This window comes from Microcaecilia unicolor, chromosome 7, assembly GCF_901765095.1.
Source record: "Microcaecilia unicolor chromosome 7, aMicUni1.1, whole genome shotgun sequence".
Lineage (NCBI taxonomy): Eukaryota > Metazoa > Chordata > Amphibia > Gymnophiona > Siphonopidae > Microcaecilia > Microcaecilia unicolor.
In genome coordinates, this window is record NC_044037.1 from 133,377,683 (window position 1) to 133,399,580 (window position 21,898).

The 21,898-nt window shown below is 47.4% G+C and overlaps 1 protein-coding gene across 1 annotated transcript in view; it reads right to left on the reverse strand.

Annotated features, from left to right (window-relative positions):
- The window catches only part of SH3BP4 (SH3 domain binding protein 4), a 242,813-nt gene extending 228,419 nt beyond the window's left edge, over window positions 1-14,394 (reverse strand). The window contains 1 exon segment of the mRNA XM_030209195.1: window positions 14,367-14,394. The gene's annotated coding sequence lies outside the window, so the exon portion shown is untranslated.
- Window positions 14,395-21,898: the final 7,504 nt, after the last annotated feature.

The following is a 21,898-nucleotide window of genomic DNA, read 5'->3' on the forward strand; positions in this document are numbered from 1 at the left end:
TAGGAGGTTTGACGGGGGGCTTTGACAAAAGCAAACCTCTCATGAAGCGAACAACTAAAGGCTGTCCTGAGATCGGTTTACCTTCCACATGGTAATGGTATGCACTGATTGCACTAAGGTGAACCCTTACAGAGTTGGTCTTCAGACCAGACTCAGACAAGTGCAGAAGGTATTCAAGCAGGGTCTGGGTAGGACAAGAGCGAGGGCCTTGCTGTCACACCAGACGGCAAACCTCCTCCATAGAAAGAAGTAACTCCTCTTAGTGGAATCTTTCCTGGAAGCAAGCAAGATGCGGGAGACACCCTCTGACAGACCCAAAGAGGCAAAGTCTACGCTCTCAACATCCAGGCCGTGAGAGCCAGAGACTGGAGGTTGGGATGCAGAAGCGCCCCTTCGTCCTGTGTGATGAGGGTCGGAAAACACTCCAATCTCCACGGTTCTTCAATCTCCACGGTTCTTCGGAGGACAACTCCAGAAGAAGAGGGAACCAGATCTGACGCGGCCAAAACTGAGCAATCAGAATCATGGTGCCTCGGTCTTGCTTGAGTTTCAACAAAGTCTTCCCCACCAGAGGTATGGGAGGATAAGCATACAGGAGACCCTCCCCCCAGTCCAGGAGGAAGGCATCCGGTGCCAGTCTGCCGTTGGCCTGAAGCCTGGAACAGAACTGAGGGACCTTGTGGTTGGCTCGAGATGCAAAGAGATCTACCAAGGGGGTGCCCCACACCTGGAAGATCTGTCGCACTACTCGGGAGTTGAGCGACCACTCGTGAGGTTGCATAATCCTGCTCAGTCTGTCGGCTAGACTGTTGTTTACGCCTGCCAGGTATGTGGCTTGGAGCAGCATGCCCTGACGGCGAGCACAAAGCCACATGCTGACGGCTTCCTGACACAGGGGGCGAGATCCGGTGCCCCCCTGCTTGTTGATGTAATACATGGCAACCTGGTTGTCTGTCTGAATTTGGATAATTTGGTGGGACAACCGATCTCTGAAAGCCTTCAGAGCGTTCCAGACCGCTCGTAACTCCAGATTGATTGATCTGCAGATCGCGTTCCTGGAGGGACCAGCTTCCTTGGGTGTGAAGTCCATCGACATGAGCTCCCCACCCCAGGAGAGATGCATCCGTAGTCAGCACTTTTTGTGGCTGAGGAATTTGGAAAGGACGTCCCAGGGTCAAATTGGACCAAATCGTCCACCAACACAGGGATTTGAGAAAACTCGTGGACAGGTGGATCACGTCTTCTAGATCCCCAGCAGCCTGAAACCACTGGGAAGCTAGGGTCCATTGAGCAGATCGCATGTGAAGGCGGGCCATGGGAGTCACATGAACTGTGGAGGCCATGTGGCCCAGCAATTTCAACATCTGCCGAGCTGTGATCTGCTGGGACGCTCGCACCCGCGAGACGAGGGACAACAAGTTGTTGGCTCTCGCCTCTGGGAGATAGGCACGAGCCGATCGAGAATCCAGCAGAGCTCCTATGAATTCGAGTCTCTGCACTGGGAGAAGATGGGACTTTGGATAATTTATCACAAACCCCAGTAGCACCAGGAGGCGAATAGTCATCTGCATGGAGTGTAGAGCTCCTGCCTCGGATGTGTTCTTCACCAGCCAATCGTCGAGATAGCGGAACACGTGCACTCCCAGCCTGCGAAGCGCCGCTGCTACTACAGCCAAGCACTTCGTGAACACTCTGGGCGCAGAGGCGAGCCCAAAGGGTAGCACACAGTACTGGAAGTGACGTGTGCGCAGCTGAAATCGCAGATACTGCCTGTGAGCTGGCAGTATCAGGATGTGCGTGTAGGCGTCCTTCAAGTCCAGAGAGCATAGCCAATCGTTTTCCTGAATCATGGGAAGAAGGGTGCCCAGGGAAAGCATCCTGAACTTTTCCTTGACCAGATATTTGTTCAGGGCCCTTAGGTCTAGGATGGGATGCATCCCCCCTATTTTCTTTTCCACAAGGAAATACCTGGAATAGAATCCCAGCCCTTCTTGCCCCGGTGGCACGGGCTCGACCACATTGGCGCTGAGAACGGCGGAGAGTTCCTCTGCAAGTACCTCCTTGTGCTGGAGGCTGAAAGACTGAGCTCCCTGTGGGCAATTTGGAGGCATGGAGGCCAAATTGAGGGTGTATCCTTGCCGGACTATTTGAAGAACCCAACGGTCGGAGGTTATAAGAGGCTACCTTTGGTGAAAACCTTTCAACCTCCCCCCGACCGGCAGATCGCCCGGCACTGACACGTTGATGCCGGCTATGCTCTGCTGGAGCCAGTCAAAAGCTCGCCCCCTGCTTTTGCTGGGGAGCCGTGGGGCCTTGCTGAGGCGCACGCTGCTGACGAGAGCGAGCGCGCTGGGGCTTAGCCTGGGCCGCAGGCTGTCGAGAAGGAGGATTGTACCTACGCTTACCAGAAGAGTAGGGAACAGTCTTCCTTCCCCCATAAAAACGTCTACCTGAGGAGGTAGATGCTGAAGGCTGCCGGCGGGAGAACTTGTCGAAAGCGGTATCCCGCTGGTGGAGCTGCTCTACCACCTGTTCGACTTTTTCTCCAAAAATATTGTCCGCTCGGCAAGGGGAGTCCGCAATCCGCTGCTGGATCCTATTCTCCAGGTCGGAGGCACGCAGCCATGAGAGTCTGCGCATCACCACACCTTGAGCAGTGGCCCTGGACGCAACATCAAAGGTATCATATACCCCTCTGGCCAGGAATTTTCTGCACGCCTTCAGCTGCCTGACCACCTCCTGAAATGGCTTGGCTTGCTCAGGAGGAAGCTTGTCCACCAAGCCCGCCAACTGCCGCACATTGTTCCGCATATGTATGCTCGTGTAGAGCTGGTAAGACTGGATTTTGGCCACGAGCATAGAAGAATGGTAGGCCTTTCTCCCAAAGGAGTCTAAGGTTGTAGAGTCCTTGCCCGGGGGCGCCGAAGCATGCTCCCTAGAACTCTTAGCCTTCTTTAGGGCCAGATCCACCACACCAGAGTCGTGAGGCAACTGAGTGCGCATCAGCTCTGGGTTCCCATGGATCCGGTACTGGGACTCGATCTTCTTGGGAATGTGGGGATTACTTAGAGGCTTGGTCCAGTTCGCCAGCAATGTCTTTTTTAGGACATGATGCATGGGTACTGTGGACGCTTCCTTAGGTGGAGAAGGATAGTCCAGGAGCTCAAACATTTCAGCCCTGGGCTCGTCCTCCACAACCACCGGGGATGGCCGTAGACATCTCCCGGACAAAGGCCGCAAAAGACAGACTCTCGGGAGGAGAAAGCTGCCTTTCAGGGGAGGGAGTGGGATCAGAAGGAAGGCCATCAGACTCCTCGTCAGAGAAATATCTGATGTCCTCCTCCTCCTCCCACGAGGCCTCACCATCGGTATCAGACACAAGTTCATGAACCTGTGTCTGAAGCCGTGCCCGGCTCGACTCCGTGGAAACACGGCCACGGTGGGAGCATCGAGAGGTAGACTCCCTCGCCAGCACCGGCGAAACTCCCTCCTCCGCCGTCGTCGTCGGGGAGCCTTCCTGGGAGGCGACCGCAGTCGGTACCGCAAGCGGCACCGTTGTCGGAGACCTCACCCCGGGCAAGGGGCCAGCCGGCGCCTCACTCGACGGTACCGGTGGCGCAAGCACCCCTGGTACTGGAGGGGAAGGGCGCAACAGCTCTCCCAGGATCTCTGGGAGAATGGCCCGGAGACTCTCGTGGAGAGCGGCTGTGGAGAAAGACATGGAAGTCGATGCAGGCGTCGAGGTCAGAGGCTGTTCCGGGCTGTCCAAGGTGGAGCGCATCGACACCTCCTGAACAGAGGGTGAGCGGTCCTCTCGGTGCCGATGCCTACTGGGTGCCGACTCCCTCGGCGACCCAGAGCTCTCGGTACCGATGCGGGAAGGAGACCGGTGTCGATGCTTCTTTGACTTTTTCAAATGAAGCATGTCACTGGAACTTCCCGGTACCGACGAGGAGGACGTAGAATCCAGCCGTCGCTTCCTCGGGGCCGAGGCTGAAGAAGGTCGGTCTCGGGGGGCTGTACCGCAGGAGCCCTCAGGGTAGGGGGAGACCCACCCGAAGGCTCACCGCCACCAGCAGGGGAATGGACAGCCCTCACCTGCACTCCAGTCGAAGCACCACCGTCCGACGACATCAGCAGTAGTGGAGGTCCCGGTACCACCGACGCAGACTTTCGATGTCTCGGTACCGACAATGCAGAGGGTCTATGCCTCGATGCCGAAGGTCTTGATGCTGTCGACGTCGATGCACTCGATGCCCCCGGTGCTGTTGTCGACGAAGAGCCCGAGAACAACACGTTCCACTGGGCCAATCTCGCTACCTGAGTCCTCTTCTGTAAAAGGGCGCAAAGACTACAGGCCTGCGGGCGGTGCCCAGCCCCCAGACACTGAAGACACGACGCATGCCTATCAGTGAGCGAGATTACCCGGGCACACTGGGTGCACTTCTTGAAGCCGCTGGGAGACTTCGATGAGATGGGCGGAAAAATCACGCCGGCGAAATCAAAATTCGTAATGGCGATATAGGCACCAAAAATAGGGAGAGAAAAAACCCGTACCGAGGCCTCAAAAAAGGCCTACCCCGAAAACTAAAGGAAACTTACGCGGGGCAAAAGCTGGAAGCACGGGAAAGGGTAAAGACCGTAAAGGTCTTTTTTTTTTTTTTCAACGAAAATTGCGAAGACGCGCGAGGGTCAACTTTGAGGGGCGCGAAACGGCGCAAAACACGACCGTCCCAAGCGCGGACAAAAGAAGACTGACGAACACGAGCCGGTTCAAGCAGGAAGACATCCGCGCATGCGCGGTGCGCATCGGCGCGCGAGGACTAGCAAAGGCCTTTGCTAGTAAAGTTTTCCGATTGGAGGGGCTGCCGTGGACGTCACCCCATCAGTGAGAACAAGCAGCCTGCTTGTCCTCGGAGAATAATCTTTATGATTCCTGGCTGCAAGGACTTTTGGGTTTATCTTGCCTTAGGCACTATAATCAGGCTAGTCTTCTACGGCACCTTAGGGATTGGTTATTCGGCACTGAGCAGTTTACTCCTACGCGATGGGAAAGGGAGTTGTTTACACCTTGTCATTTGAATTTTCTTTTGCCTCGCTCTTGTCGTAGGAGTATCTTGCTACAGCCACTAAGAGGCATTTGCAGGGCTCTTCTGAATTGTTGGCATCAGCACCCAAATGTTAGTGATTTACTGCCATGTAGGAGTAATGCTGATTTTCCACCAGGGCTGCAGTCCGGACAGTTTAAGAGATGGTCGGATACGGGCATTGTCTTGATCGAGCATTTTGTCAATGAGGAAGGGTTTTTTAATTCTTTTCAAAATTTACAGCACAGGCTTTAAATCCTTAGTCCTTAGTGGAGCGCATGATCTGGTGCGGGAGGTAATGGTTCTGGGGCCGCTTGATATTAGTGATCATAATATGATCGGATTTGATATTAGCTTTGAAGTAAGTATACATAGGAAATCAAATATGTTAGCGTTTAACTTTAAAAAAAGGAGACTATGATAAAATGAGAAGAACGGTGAAAGAAAAACCTAGAGGAGCTGCTGCGAGGGTCAAAAACTTACATCAGGCGTGGATGCTGTTCAAAAACACCATCCTGGAAGCCCAGGCCAAATATATTCCACGTACTAAAAAAGGAGGACAGAAGACCAAACGACAGCCAGCATGGTTAAAAACTGAGGTGAAGCAAGCTATTAGAGCTAAAAGAAAATCCTTCAGAAAATGGAAAAAGAAACGTCTGAAAATAATAAGGAATGTCAAGTCAAATGCAAAGCGCTGATAAGGAATGCTAAGAGGGACTTTGAAAACAAGATTGCGTTGGAGGCAAAAACACATAGTAAATTTTTTTTTAGGTTTACTAAAAGCAGGAAGCCGGCAAAACAATCAGTTGGACCGCTAGATGACCGCGGAGTAAAAGGGGCGATCAGGGAAGACAAAGCCGTAGCGCAGATATTAAATGAATTCTTTGCTTCGGTCTTCACAGAGGAAGATTTGGGTGGGATACCGGTGCCAGAAATGGTATTCGAAGCTGACGAGTCAGAGAAACTTAATGAATTCTCTGTAAACCTGTAGGATGTAATGGGGCAGTTCTACAAACTGAAGAGTAGCAAATCTCCTGGACCGGATGGTATTCATCCCAGAGTACTGATAGGACTGAAAAATGAAGTTGTGGTACTATTATTAGTAATATGTAATTTATCCTTAAAATCGAGCGTGGTACCGGAAGATTGGAAGTTGGCCAATGTAACGCCGATTTTTAAAAAGGGTTCCAGAGGAGATCCGGGAAATTATACATAAGTACAAAAGTATTACCATACTTGGAAAGACCAAAGGTCCATCAAGCCCAGCATCCTGTTTCCAACAGTAGGCCAATCCAGGTCACAAATACCCGGCAAGATCCCAAAAAAGTACAAAACATTTTATACTGCTTATCCCAGAAATAGTGGATTTTCCCCAAGTCCATTTAATAATGGACTATGGACTTTTCCTTTAGGAAGCCGTCCAAATCTTTTTTAAACTCCGCTAAGTTAACCACCTTTACCACATTCTCTAGCAACAAATTCCAGAGTTTAATTACACGTTGAGTGAAGAAACATTTTCTCCAATTTGTTTTAAATTTACTACAATGTAGCTTGATCGCATGCACCCTAGTCCTAGTATTTTTGAAAAGCGTAAACAGATGCTTCACATCTATCCATTCAACTCCACTCATTATTTTATAGACCTCTATCATATCTCCCCTCAGCCACCTTTTCTCCAAGCTGAAGAGCCCTAGCCGCTTTAGCCTTTCCTCATAGGGAAGTCGTCCCATCCTTCTTATCATTTTTGTCGCCCTTCTCTGCACCTTTTCTAATTCCACTATATCTTTTTTGAGATCTGGCAACCAGAATTAAACACAATATTCGAGGTGCGGTCGCACTATGGAGTGATACAAAGGCATTATTATAACATCCTCATTTTTGTTTTCCAATCCTTCCCTAATAATACCTAACATTCTATTTGCTTTCTTAGCCACAGCAGCACACTGAGCAGAAGGTTTCAATGTATCATCAACAACAACACCTAGATCCCTTTCTTGATCCGAGACTAATAACATGGAACCTTGCATGACGTTCAGGTTCCTCTTTCCCACATGCATCATTTTGCACTTGCTCACATTAAACGTCATCTGCCATTTAGACGCCCAGTCTCCCAGTCTTGTAAGGTCCTCTTGTAATTGTTCACAATCCTCCCGCTATTTAACGACCGGTGAGTCTGACGTCGGTGCCAGGCAAAATGGTAGAGACTATTATAAAGAACAAAATTACAGAGCATATTCAAAAGCATGGATTAATGAGACAAAGACAACATGGATTTAGTGAAGGGAAATTTGCGTCACCAATCTATTACATTTCTTTGAAGGGGTGAACAAACGTGGATAAAGGTGAGCCGGTTGATATTGTGTATCTGGATTTTCAGAAGGCATTTGACAAAGTACCTCATGAAAGACTCCAGAGGAAATTGGAGAGTCATGGGATAGGAGGTAGTGTTGAAAACCTAACAGTGTCTGCCTGTGTCCGTGACGCCTTGGGAGTTGCTGAGCTAGGCTCCGTAGCCAGGCTGACGTCACTCACGGTTGATTTCCAGGCAGCTGAGCTACGCTCTGTAGCTAGGCTGATGTCACTCACAGCTGATTCCCAGGCAGGAGGAGAAGTAGGGAAACACGCGGAGCAAGTGGCAGGGAGCAGCCCACCAAACAAAGACCCTCCCCTGCCCCCCCTCCAGCCACCCATGTCCTGCGACCCTCCTCTCCCCCTGCTCCCCCTGCAGCCAACCATGTCCAGCGACACTACTCTCCCACTGCCCCCCCTCTAGCCACTCATGTCCGACCCTGCTCTCTCACCTGCTCCTCCTTCATCCACCCAGGTTGTGTAAACAATTCTTCGGGGCAGGCAGGAAAGATCCCTGGTCCTGCCTGCTCGATGCTGGCACTGGTGCCGACGCTCCCCGCTGCCGGATCACTGTTCAAAATGGCCGCCGATACTTACAAGGGCGGCCTCCAAGACTTCAGCAATAATCGGAAACAGAGCACAAATCAAACCCTGCCCACAACTTAGAGCTGGCATTGGAGCATTTGAAGAAAGGATTTCTCATGAATTTGAAGGTAGCAGTACAAACTCCAAGCCAAAAAACATAAAAAAGGTTGCAAGTATTTGGGCTCTTTCTCTGCTTGGTAGTGTGCACATCCCTTGTCTTTGTCTGTCTTGGCCCTCCCTCTCTCACCCTCTGCACTCACACACTGTCACAGCAGCCCAATGTTTAGGCAGAGATATAAGCTGGAGAAAGCAGTTTTGATTTCAGACACAAGACTGTCTCTTTAATATAAATTCAGCACAGGGTCCCTGCTCCCCAGTTTGACTGGGCATTGGCACAAGAGCTGTGCTTACTGCACAGCAATTGTGTGAATGCACCCGGCAAGTTCCTCCCCCCCCCCCCCCCCCCCCACACACACAGCACGCATATAATTTTAACACAATTTATTCTCAGTATTAGAGCGCTGTTTTTCAGTGCTGATCCTGCGGTGTGAAACAGGCACTGATAGCTCTAGCGTAGAAGATCTGACCATTAGCCCCCTTGAGCAATTTCTGTTCCTGACAGACTTTTGTAGGGTTTTGTATTACTTCATAATATGCCAGGTACTGGGAAGTGTTTATCTGCTGTCATTTAGATGAAACTAGAATCAGACATTTTTTTACATATCCATTCTTGAATTAGAAGGACTTCAATTGTAAATATAAACGTATATACTGCATCCAAAGATGGTCTAGCGTGTAGGCTCATGGTCAGTGTATTTAATATATTAATCCTAGGCAACATAATTTAACTGCTACAAGTTTTCTAGTTTTACCTTAGGCAGCCCCAACCATCTATTTTGGTCATCCCCCCTACCCTGCATCGTTTTCCCTCCTCTCCCTCCAAATAAGACATGTCCCATTACTATCTTGAGTCATGTCTCTTAATAGAGGAAGTGATGTCCCCCTGTATCCAGCAGCTTCCTCATTGCTTCCCCCTTTAAAGCGGGTATCTCACGTTTCCGTTTCTTACGCCCTCAGGGATCCTTCTGATATCCTTCTCATTCTCCATTTCGCGCCACCAGTTGTTTGGCTGACATTTGTCATCTCAGGCGGTCTCGTCCCTGGGATACTCTCTGCCATTTTGGTTTACTGCTCCGCTCCGGTCCCCCATGTTCCCGGGTTGTAGCTTCTGCTTCCGCCTCTGGCTGCCTTATATACATATTCCTGGGCCTCCTCCCACGATGCTACCCTTCGCTGCTTGCCCTCGTGACTGAATAGCAATGCAAACGGGTGTTGCCATTTATAGGTAATGCCTTCCTCTCTCAGTTGAGTTGTTAGTGGTCTCAACTCACTACGTCGTTTTAAGGTAGCAGCCGATAAGTCCTGATATATTTCAATTGGATAGCTGTCCCAAGTTAGTGGGCTGGCTGCTCTCGCTTTTCTCATCACCAGTTCTTTTACTTTGAAATCCATGAAGCATGCTATTATATCTTTTGGCTGGTTTGCTTTGCGCGCTCCCAATGCCCGGTGTGCTCGCTCTATTTGTATTGCCAACTTGTCTTGCGGGTTCTCCGGGGTAGTTAGTAGGTGGGCCGCAATTGCCTGCACTACCTCCTCACATTTAAGATATTCGGGTGTTTCGGGCAGTCCGCGGATTCTTATATTGGAGCGTCTGGTCTGATTCTCCAAGTCTTCCAATTTTTCAGCGAGGTATTTGGTCTCCGTTTTTTGATCTGCTAGCTGCTGTTCCACGATGCTCAGGGTTTATGTTTGCTCTTCAATATTATTCTCCACCTCTGCCACGTGGTTACCCAATTCCTGGATTTCACCGCGGAGATCCGCTCGTAGCTGTGAAAAGTCCTCTCTCACCTCCTTGAGGTCCGTTTTTATCTCCTGGAACCAGCTGCATAGTTGTCCCCATACTTCCGGATCTACCTCCGTTCCTGCTTCCAGGCTTCCCTTTGCCTTCTGTCACGATGGTATCTGCTCTATCTTTTCCTTGGAGGCGCCATCTTTTTCTGCCTGCATGTTCCCGCTCTGCGCTGACCTGCGTGCCTCTGATTCCTCGGTATTCGGGATCTTGGGCTTCGCAAGTGGCATTACCCGCCTCAGGGCACTTTCTCCTCCCTTTCTCTGTATTGTTTTTTCACCGCTCGTCTGGGGGTACTATCGTTTGTACGCTATTTTCTGGCTGCTGGCTCGGAGCTCCGATTTTAGTCCGCCATATTTTAGCGTGACGTCACTTCTTCTCTAACTGCTACAAGTTTTGCTGAGTATAACCAGTGATTGCAAAGTTTTTTTATTATAGAGGCTGTGAATCAAAGTTGCCTTCTTTTTTCTTTGGGCAATGTCCTAGACAATGCCCTGAGTGAGAAAACCCACCCTGCTCCCTAAACAAGCTCTGAAGGTATCCTCCTTTTTGGGTACTTTGGGGGAGAGAAGCGCTATCTTGTCCTTTGTCTGCTGCCTACTCTAGAGCCTAGGGCATCATATCCCCTTGGACCAGCCTTAGAAACTGCTCAAGTTGAACCCAAAGGACAAAATCCCCAAAAAAGGAGAGGGAAAGGAAAAAGAGAAAATCTCCAAACTAAGCACAAAACAAAATGGCTTCCTGCTTTTAAAAGGGGCAGGGGATGAGACAGAGCGGGTAGCTTGGGCAGTTGCTATAGTCTCATTTCCCAATTTTCATGTGGATAATGATGAAGAAAAAGCAAATTTGCTAAATAGATACTTTTGTTCTGTTTTCACAGAAGAAAATCCTGGAGAAGGACCGCGATGGACTGCAAAAAGTACAAATGAGATTGAAGTTCACGGAAAAGAGTGTGTATGAACAGCTTGAAAAGCTAAAGGTGGACAAAGCCATGGGACCGGATGGGATCCATCCCAGGATATTGAGGGAGCTCAGAGAGGTTCTGGCGGGTCCTCTTAAAGATTTGTTTAATATATCCTTGCAGACAGGAGAGGTTCCGAGGGATTGAAGAACGGCGGAGGTGGTGATAGGGAAGAAACTGGAAACTACAGGCCGGTAAGCCTCACTTCGGTTATTGGAAAAGTAATGGAAGCGATGCTGAAGGAAAGGATAGTGAATTTCCTGGAAGTCAATAAGTTGCAAGATCTGAGACAACATGGTTTTACCAAAGGGAAATCGTGCCAAACGAATCTCATTGAATTCTTTGATTGGGTGACAGGAGAATTGAATCAAGGACGAGCTATGGACGTAATCTACTTAGATTTCAGCAAAGCTTTTGACACGGTTCCCCACAGGAGGCTCTTAAATAAACTGGATGGGCTGAAGATAGGACCCGAAGTGGTGAACTAGATTAGGAATTGGTTGACGGACAGAAGCCAGAGGGTGGTGGTGAATGGAATTAGCTCGGAGGGAAAGGTGAGTAGTGGAGTGGCTCAAGGATCGGTGCTGGGACCGATTCTGTTCAATATAGTTGTGAGTGACATTGCCGAAGGGTTAGAAGGTAAAGTTTGCCTATTTGCGGATGATACTAAGATTTGTAACAGAGTGGACACCCGGGAGGGAGTGGAAAACATGAAAAAGGATCTGAGGAAGCTAGAAGAATGGTCTAAGGTTTGGCAATTAAAATTCAATGCGAAGAAATGCAAAGCGATGCACTTAGGGAATAGAAATCCTCGGGAGACGTATGTGTTAGGCGGGGAGAATCTGATAGGTACAGACGGGGAGAGGGATCTTGGGGTGATAGTATCTGAGGATCTGAAGGCGACGAAACAGTGTGACAAGGCGGTGGCCGTAGCTAGAAGGTTGTTAGGCTGTATAGAGAGAGGTGTGACCAGCAGAAGAAAGGGGGTGTTGATGCCCCTGTATTAGTCGTTGGTGAGGCCCCACCTAGAGTACTGTGTTCAGTTTTGGAGGCCGTACCTTGCAAAGGATGTAAAAAGAATTGAAGCGGTGCAAAGAAAAGCTACGAGAATGGTAAGGGATTTGCGTTACAAGACGTATGAGGAGAGACTTGAGGACCTGAACATGTATACTCTGGAAGAAAGGAGAAACGGGTGATATGGTACAGACGTTCAAATATTTGAAAAGTATTAATCCGCAAACGAACCTTTTCCAGAGATGCGAAGGAGGTAGAACGAGAGGACATGAAATGAGATTGAAGGGGGGCAGACTTAAGAAAAATGTCAGGAAGTATTTTTTTCACAGAGAGAGTAGTGGATGCTTGGAATGCCCTCCCGCGGGAGATGGTGGAAATGAAAACGGTAACAGAATTCAAACACGCGTGGGACAAACATAAAGGAATCCTGTTCAGAAGGAATGGATCCTAAGGAGCTTAGCCGAGATTGGGTGGCAGAGCCGGTGGCGGGAGGCGGGGATAGTGCTGGGCAGACTTATACGGTCTGTGCCAGAGCCGGTGGTGGGAGGAGGGGCTGGTGGTTGGGAGGCGGGGATAGTGCTGGGCAGACTTACACGGTCTGTGCCCTGAAAAGGACAGGTACAAATCAAGGTAAGGTATACACAAAAAGTAGCACATATAAGTTTATCTTGTTGGGCAGACTAGATGGACCATGCAGATCTTTTTCTGCTGTTGTCTACTATGTTACTGTGTAAGAGAAACCCAAGACTGGCTCAACCCTGGCCCCAATGCTCAAAGCTTACTGTGCTTGCAATGTTTGATTCAGACAGGTTGCAGCCGGTCTAGCACGCACATTATTCAGCGTCTAATGCACAAAGGGATTTGCAATACTTTTGCCATTTGAGGTAGCAGCTACTGATAATCCTATTCAAATGTATTACAACGATCTCATTAGAATTAAAATGAGCATTCCGTGCAATGCACAGAAATGCACACCTACCTTTAATGTTTAAAATGTTCCAGCAGGTCTGGAGCTGTCATTGCATGAGGGTGACTTCTCAGTGGAGCAGTCTGCTTACCTTTTTTAACAGTATCTGCACATGTGTGTGTGAAATGTGCCATGTACGTATATGGTATGTGTGTTTAATGTGCATGTATTATATGTGTGGCCCAGTGGGCTACACCCCCACCCGCACCTCACAATTTGATGGAGGGAATAGCATTCACTCCTCTTCCAGCACTGCCTACAAAACGGCAGCACCCTGCCTGGCCCACTGTATCCTGTGATGCGCTGGGCGGGGCTTCTCTACCATTTAAGGGAGTTTCTCTTATACAGAGGGAAGAACTGGGCAGGGCGCTGCCATTTCGTAGGTGGCACTTCCTCCTCCATCAAATTGTGAGGTTTGGTGGGGGTGGAGTGGACCGCTAGACCACCAGGGCGGGTGGGGGTGTGTGGCCCACTGGGCCATCAGGGTATTTTTTTGTGTGTAGGGGGGTTAGGGAGGCTGGAGATCCACCAGACCTCCAGACCCCTGGGGAGGTGTGTGGGCTTGAGGGGGGGGGGGGCACTAGGCCACCAGGGCCTTGCTGTTGGGGGGGGATGCGGGGCTTGCAGCTCCTGTGTTTTAACAGCCCAGTCCTGTCAAACAAGTTAAGGAGGATTGTACCTGAGCCGCACTTTTACCATATGATCAGAGTTAACAGCATGCCTAAATCTGAATGCTATTAGCTCTAATCATTGGGGTGTTATTGCCCTGCGCTGTTCCAACACTAATTTTAGAGCACTGTTTGGAACAGTGCGGGGCTTCTGATCAATGGGTCCTCAGTATTTAACGGCGACTTTTTAGCATCGGGACCCTCGTCAGGTAAATCTGGAGCCAGGAAAACTCGGTAATTTGACCTCTCTACTTTTTGTATATAATAGAAATTGATGTGTTATTCTGAGCACAAATAGGGTGATTTCAGTGTATTCTAGAATAACCTTACAAATGCATCCTCATAAGACATAGCAAAACGCCATCTAAACTATTAGCATCCCATGAGATGAGGAACTGAATTTCAGTTGTGTGTACAGGGCATTAAATTATTTAGAACAATTAAAAGCCTCAAAATATAACGTCATACTAGCTAAGTATGAGAGCAAACGCAATGCATGTCAGCTGTGATTGCTGAACCCCCTCCCCCAAGCAGATATTTGGAAGAGTGGTAGGAAGGCAGATCAAAAGCTCAACACCGCAAAATTTGAACCAGCTGCGTAAACTAGAAAGCAAGACACAAATAAAACAAACTCGTTCAAAATTTAAACTACCGCACAAGACGCTCAGAAAAAGTAACAAGTACAAGCGAAAAATGCATGCAAGAATCAAATCTCTTTGCTCTGCAAAAGACAACATTAGAAGTAACTATGAGGGCCACAGAGAGGAAATACGGGGGAAACAACAAAATTTCTGAGTTTGCGTCAGAAAACGATGGCTTATTTTACCCAGTCTATTTTCTGTCTCTTGCATCCACAAGAGCTTTAAAAAGGGTGAACATTAAAATACAAATGTAAATAAAATAAAAAAAAACATACCGAACTACTGCGACCCCAGCAGCCTACCGCTCGCATCACAAAATGAAAATGGAAGAGGGAGAGGGAAGGAAACAAAAGCAACCATGATGTCACAGAATGGGCAGGGCGATTAACTGATTGAGTCCTGCTTGCGGTGACTCTGAAACGGATAAAGGTAAAAGTCGGATCCCCTCAGTACAGTACTATCTTAAAAGTGGAGTGATGTTCTGTTGTGCTTTTTGGGCCATGGGAAGGGAAGCAACTGTACGGGGTAGGAGGGAAGCGAGAGAGAGGGAGGGAGCAAGCTGGATAATGGCATTATCATCCAGGAAGGAAGAAGAGAGATATGCTGGACAACGGGGGGAGATGCTGTGGATAATTGGGGGAAAGGAAGCGAGATATTCTGGAAATCAAGGAGGCAGGACAAGAAGGAGAGTCATGCTGGACATCAAAGGGGGCAGGGAAGGAGAGACATTCTGGAGATCATCCGGGCAAGAAGGTGAGACATTCTGAAGATCATGGGGGGAGGGGGAAATGGCAGGAGGGAAAAGCTGGAAAGTACTTATGATGCACGTCTTCTGGTGCCAATTAGTGCTAGATCCAGGTGGATCCTATTCTTTGGGTTGGAATGAGTGCTGGATCCCAGTGGATCCTGCCCTTCTGGTGGAGTTGATTGCTAGATCCTAATGAATCCAGCATTTTGGTGGGATTGGCTGCAGGCTCCAGGTGGAAGCAGCCATCTTGGTGTGAATGGTGCAGGATCTGGTTGGATTCTGTTTAGTTTCTGACCAATAGAAATCAAACAAAATAAAACATGGAAAAGAAAATAAGATGATACCTTTTTTATTGGACATAACTTAAATACATTTCTTGATTAGCTTTTGAAGGTTGCCCTTCTTCGTCAGATCGGAAATAAGCAAATGTGCTAGCTGACAGTGTATATAAGTGAAAACATTCAAGCATTACTATGACAGTCTGACAGGGTGGGAGGATGGGGGTGGGTAGGAGGTACGCATGGGGACATCAAAGCATATCATTGATATTCTAACAGGATGGGTGTGGATAGGTGAGGGGTGGGGTGATCAATAGAGGAATGCAGCTTTATGGTTTATAATGGGCTAGGAACCCCAGATCCTTGTTAAGTCCTCTCTGTTGGGTGTTAAAATATTCAATCATTCTGACTTCAAAGGTCTTACTTTCTTGTATGGTTTTAAAGTTACCTTTCAGGATTCTCACTGTGAAGTCACTGGTACAGTGTCCTGGTCCTGTAAAATGCTGACCAACAGGGGTGGGAGCCCTATTGGCACCAGTATTGTTCATGGGATGTCTATGTAAATTGAATCTAGTCTTAAGCATCTGGCCTGTTTCTCCAATATAGCATCTTTCGTTACATTTTTTACACTGAATGATATATACCACATTGGAAGATGAGCAAGTGAAAGATTCCTTTATGTTGAATATCCTTCCTTTGTGGATGACTGTGGGGTCCTGTGAAATATTTTGGCATAGTTTGCAACTGGATAAATTACAGGGAAGTGTGCCCTTCTGTTCCTTTTCTGACCAATAAACTGATATTGAATAAACAAAAAAACAAGGTCCTGTGGTGCCAAAATCAGGGAGTTGAGGTCAAAGCTTTACAGTCAAGTCTGAAACCAGAATATTAGGGGTCTTGCTTGATTCTTCATTCACCTTCTCTTCCCATATTAACTAGCTATGGAAGAAAACACTATTCAAAATGAGACTGCTACGTCTAGTCAGATTTTTCTTTGACCAAACTGTTCTGTCCTCCAACAGCCTCGCACTAGTTTATAACGTGATCCTAAAATGTGTGTAACGTGTTTACTGTTATTCTCCGTTCTAAGGACTATCATTGCTGCACTTTCTCACTGCAAAGATAACTGAGCAATGCACTGTGGGTAATGTAGTTCACAGGCAGTGCAACCACACCTGCTTGGCTTTGTAAGAACGGTTACCACTGGTTGTGAGGCTGCCCAGACCTCCTCCCTCTCTCTGCCAAGCTTGGCTCTTTTGTCTTCCTGCTATCATTTCCTGGTCATTCTCACTATCTCTGTCCTGGGAGGTCAGCCAGGTATGACCTCCCCCCCCCCCCCCCCAATCGAGGGCCGCCCCTTGCTACCCGATGGCAGGCTCAGGGCCGTGCCAACACGGTAAGCGGGGTAAGCACTGCAGGGGGGGGGGGCGCCTGCCTAAAAGGGCACCGCTGTGGTGCTGCCCCGCCATACCACTGCTCCGCCTCCCACCTACCTTTAAAAAACATTTGTGAAGCCGAGTTTCAGGCAGCGCCTCGTGTCTGCCCGGCTGCTTGTAAAACAAGTAAATCTCTTCTCCTTGTCATCGTGGGGCCTCACTGTATCCCGCCCTCCTCTGAGGTAACTTCCTATTTCCGCGAGGGTGGAACACAGTGAGGCCCGACTATGATGAGGAGAAGAGATTTATTTGTTTTACAAGCAGGGCAGACGCGAGGCTCTGCCTGCAACTTGGCTTCACAAAATGATTTTTAAAGGTAGGGGAGGGGGGTTCTCAGATGGGAGAAGGGGGGATTTTCAGATGGGAGAGGGGTGTTGTGGGGGTTCTCAGATGGGGAGGGGGTTTTCAGATGGGCGCAGGGGTGGGGAGGGGGTTCCCAGATGGAGAAGGGGGGTGGGGTGGGGGCTCTCAAATGGGAGAAGGGGGCTGGAACTGGGGTCTGAGAAGGGGTCATGAGGGAAAAGGGCATGCCTGGGTCAGGTGGGAGAATGGGTTGGGCTGAAAAGGGGGGCCCTAATGCAAGGCATGTGAATGAAGGGGGCTGGAACTCGGGGCTGAAAAGGAGAGTAGGTGGGATAAGGGGGCTAGTACTGGGATTGGGGGCTGAAAAGGGGCAGGGGCTGAAACTGTGGGGACTGGGGGCTGAAAATGGGACAGGGAGAAGTGGCTGGGGGCTGAAGCTCGGGACTGGTAGGAGAAAAGGGCTGGGGCTGAAAAAAAGGGGCAGAGAAAGGGGACAGATCCTGGATAGATGGGAGAGGGAGGGTAAATGGTGGATTGAAGGGGCAGAGAGAAAGGGCAGACAGTGGATGGAAGGGATAGAAAGGGCAGACAGTGAATGGAAGGGGGGGAGAGAGAGGGCAGACAGGGGCAGAGATAGAGGGCAGATGTAGATGGAAGAGGCAGGGAGAGAGGGCAGACATTGGATGGAGAGGACAGCAGAGAGGGCAGACACTGGATGGCAGAGAGAGAACAAAGCAGTGGCGTAGCCAAGGGTGGGCTTGGGTGGGCCCAGGCCCAACCACTTTGGGTTCAGGCCCACCTAGTAGCAGCATACCTATGATGTGGCTGGCAGGGATCCCCAAACCCCACCAGCCGAAAACTCCCAACAAGTGTCCCTCCTGCACACCTTGTAAATAGCAGATCTTTGACTGCAGTGAGCAGTGACATACATACTGCTCGCACCGGTCCCACAGCCTTCCTTCTCATGTATTTCTGCCTAGGCAGAAACAGGAAGCTGCATCAGAGGGAAGGGTGTGGGGCCAACATGAGCAGTGTGTATTAGTTGCTGCTCGCTGCTGGTGAAAATCTGCTATTTAAAAGGTATACGGGAGAGGGGGGATGTTTGAGAGACCATATGGCATGCAGATGAGAGGAGAGATCAAATCACCTGTGGGACGGGGCGAGTTTCTTCTGCCCACCCATCTTGGGCCCAGGCCCACCCAAAATTGGGTGTCTGGCTACGCCCCTGGAACGAAGAGATGCTGGATGGAAGGAAGACAGTGAAAAGAAGATGAGGAATGCAGAAACCAGAGACGACAAACTGTAAATAAAATGTTTTTTTTATTTTGTTGCTTTAGGATAAAGTAGTAGTGTAGCTGTGTTAATAAATGTTTATAATAGAACATGTAAACAAGGTAATATTTTTATTGGACTAATTTTAATACATTTTGGTTAACTTTCGGAGAACAAAACCCCCTTCCTCAGGTCAGGATAGGATACTGTAACAGAACTATATACTGTATTGACCTGAGGAAGGATGTTTTGGCCTCTGAAAGCTAAATGTATTAGTCCAATAAAATGGTATTATTTTATTTTCTATATTTGTTAATTTGTAAAGTGGTGATTGGTACTTATCAGTTTTTTCAAATTTACATCTGTTGTCTTTATATTTTGCCCAGTACTAGGGGACATTTTCTGTTTCTGTGGTGTTGCATTGTATGCAGAGTCTGGCATCTTGGGGGCTCAGTTTAATTTTTGTCTAAATAGAACGTTTATTGTTACTTATTCTATAGTGGATTAGGGTGTATCTGTGTTTGTGAAAAAGACATGGCTTTCCGTTGGCATTGACTGTGCAGGATCGACGATCTGTATTATTCTGCCTGGTTTTGTTTTACAGTAGGTGAATTGATGTTCTAGTGCTCACTGTAGTGTTTAAGATGCTTTCCTTTTCCTTGTGTGACTCGTAGAAATTACTGCTTATGGTATGGTAGAATTGCTCTATAGGTCCTGAGTGTTTTGCATTCTCGGCATGCCTAGTACTAGATTTTGGAGGGGGGTGTTAAAAAACCTGCACAGGGATGGAGAAAATAGGCAGAAGCTGGATCCACTGGACAGTCAAGTCTGCAGAGGACCCAGCTTTTACTTATGGATGTAAGGCAAGAAATGAAGAAGAAAGGTGGAAAGTAAAGAAATAAATGGAAAGGAAGACCTGGAAATGGAGTTAAGAGGACAGATAGCAGCAGAATCAGGTGAAATGAATAAATTTATAATATAATATTTCTCTAGTTAATAATAGAATATGTATGAACAGAGGGAATTACTCAGAGCATGTGGTCGCAAAGAATTACAAAATGAAATGTTCTTATATTCCAATTGTAATTCTAATTCGATTCTCTAGTCTTATACATACTTATTCTATTCCAATTAAAGGTAAATTGTTAAGAATAATAATCATGTAAGAATAGAGGGGAATTTTATATACTAAATTCGAATTAATTACATTAACCTGCTCTGTACGTTTTGGAACATGTGCTCAAAGCATGGCACTAAGTTTAAAAAGCGAACATGAGCTATCAGTGTAACTTTAAAAGGTAACGTGCTCAGAGCATTTGGAGCTTGCACTTGTGAGAACATGTGCTTTTCCCCAATATAAAGGCCAGGTAGTTAACTTTAAAAGAAAATGTTTATTTCTAGTACAGGCAAGGTAATAAGTTGACAATAGAGAGGTAGTTTTAGAAAGGATCTTTTACCAATGGAAGTATACTACAAAATAACAGGTTTGATTGTAAATTAAGCTGGATAACTCACATTGATGGAGGCTGCTATGGAGAGTGATGCAGGAGAATCTTGCTGGGGTTTCTTTGTAGATTTGCTGTCTGATGGAGCTTGAAGTAGTTTCTTTTAAGGTGGATATGATGTCCAGCTTGAGAAGTCAGGATTCTAGCTTGCTTTTAGATTTAATCAATTCAGGGCAGCGGCGACTAGGACAGGAGCATCAGGAACTCAGGAACAGCCAGGAAGAACTCTCTTTCTAAAGAAAGAGACCCTGCTTTTAAAGTGTCTGAACTGGGCATTAGACTCACGTCAGGTGGTTGCCCTTGGTCCAATTGGAAAGCTCCTGGATAGCTGAATCCTGGGCATCTGGCTTTGAGATGGAGCATGGCAACAGGTCACATGCTTAATGACATCACAAGACTTCCTGCCTGGACATCTGCTAGTCCATTGTCTGAGAGTGATTGAGCTTAGATGGGCTTAGTCTTTGTCTGAAAATAGGTGGAGGTGTAGTCTTTTGTTACTGCAATCTCTGAGATAGCTGTCTTTGAAAGGAACATCTGCTGGTCCATTGTCTGAGAGTGGTTGAGCTTCTTTTGTCTGATAGATGGGCTTCTGAGTCTGAGTAATAGGTGGAGTTTTGTTGCAGGAATTACCACTATTGTTAGCAGAATCTGTGGTACTTCAGGAGTCAAACACCACACACCAGAATGAGAGAGAAATCTTCTTTATTTGCCAGCAAACAAAGTAGGACATCAGCGCTAGACCTCTCCTTCTCTTCAGCTCTCTGTGTCTTGTGTCTCCTGTCTTGGTTCCTTCTCATCTAACGTAAGCTGCTTCTGTTCTCATTTATATAGGGTCCTAAACCCTTCTAGCCCCCCTTTCTCACCAGATGGTAAAGAATAGATTGATTACCCTGTCTTGAACTAATTATCTCTACACATTTACTCAAAAATATCAGTTACATAGGTTTGAGATATTTCCTAAACTGACCTATGACCTGGGGCCTCTCAAACTAGACAATGTGGCACCTATCTCCTGCATTTTATTATTATTAAATTCTCAGATTCCCGGTTATAGCTTAAAATACTAACCGGACTCTGGCATTCATTAAGGGGCCAATCTTACTTAATGACACACAGACATGGTTTGTTATTACTTTCAGGAGACCAGTCCTACACTTAGTTATAATCAATCAAGGAGATGAATTGACTTTTCCTGACCTCTTTCATCTAGCGAGGACTGTGGATAATTCAAACCAGATGATGACCTCTTAAACTGCAGACAAATCTCACTTGAAAAGTCAGACAAAGATGTAACACTGAATTGAAAAGATATTTACATAGAGAAATAGAACCTATTAATTAAACAGAATAAAACATATTTTAAAATAAGCAAAAATCAGAATTCCTTATAAGACAAAATCTAAATTATCTAGAATTATTTAAATCTACTCTATCTCCTTCTAAACAGCATTCAGCCTAATCTTTTAAAACAGCTTGCTTGCTGATCCCCTCGAGATTGTCCAGTATGCCTTGCTTAGAATGGCATCCAGATGTGGTAAATAATACCTATGAACCAGCCTTAACAATCCATCACTCAAAAAGGGACAAAGAAAGTTTAATTTCTCTCTGACCTTTCTAACCTCTAGTCTAGCAAAAGCTAGACATTTGAGTAATTAAAACCAGATGGCATTCTACCACTTTACAGGACTGAACCAAACTTAAACAGAATTAACAAATTAATATGATTTCTCTATCCAAGCTGCCTCATTCCCCCCTTTTGAGACTAAAATCAGCTTATGCAGAGATAAGTCTCCAAACTCAAACTCTGGGGACTATAGTGATCCCAACTCAAGCAAACTAATCAAGCAATAACATTCCAACAGTCTGTGCTAGTCACAGATTACTCTAATATAATGTTCTCAGTCTTTGAGTTCTTATACCAGTTGGGATAGACCCTCAACTGACAAGGATCAAGCTCTCAAATTCCAGGAAAGCTAGAATCAGGGCAAGAAAGAGTCTCAGTATGAAGCCGAATTCCAGCAGCTCCTGCGGTACGCAGTTGACCCTTCTTTTCAGCTAGTAGATTCTTTGGTTCGGGTCAAGCACAACTTCAATGGCTCCGCTGGATCACTTTCTGCTCTCTACTGTTTAGGCTCCGTCTGATCTGTGCTGGCCTCAGTCTGGTCAGCAGACTTG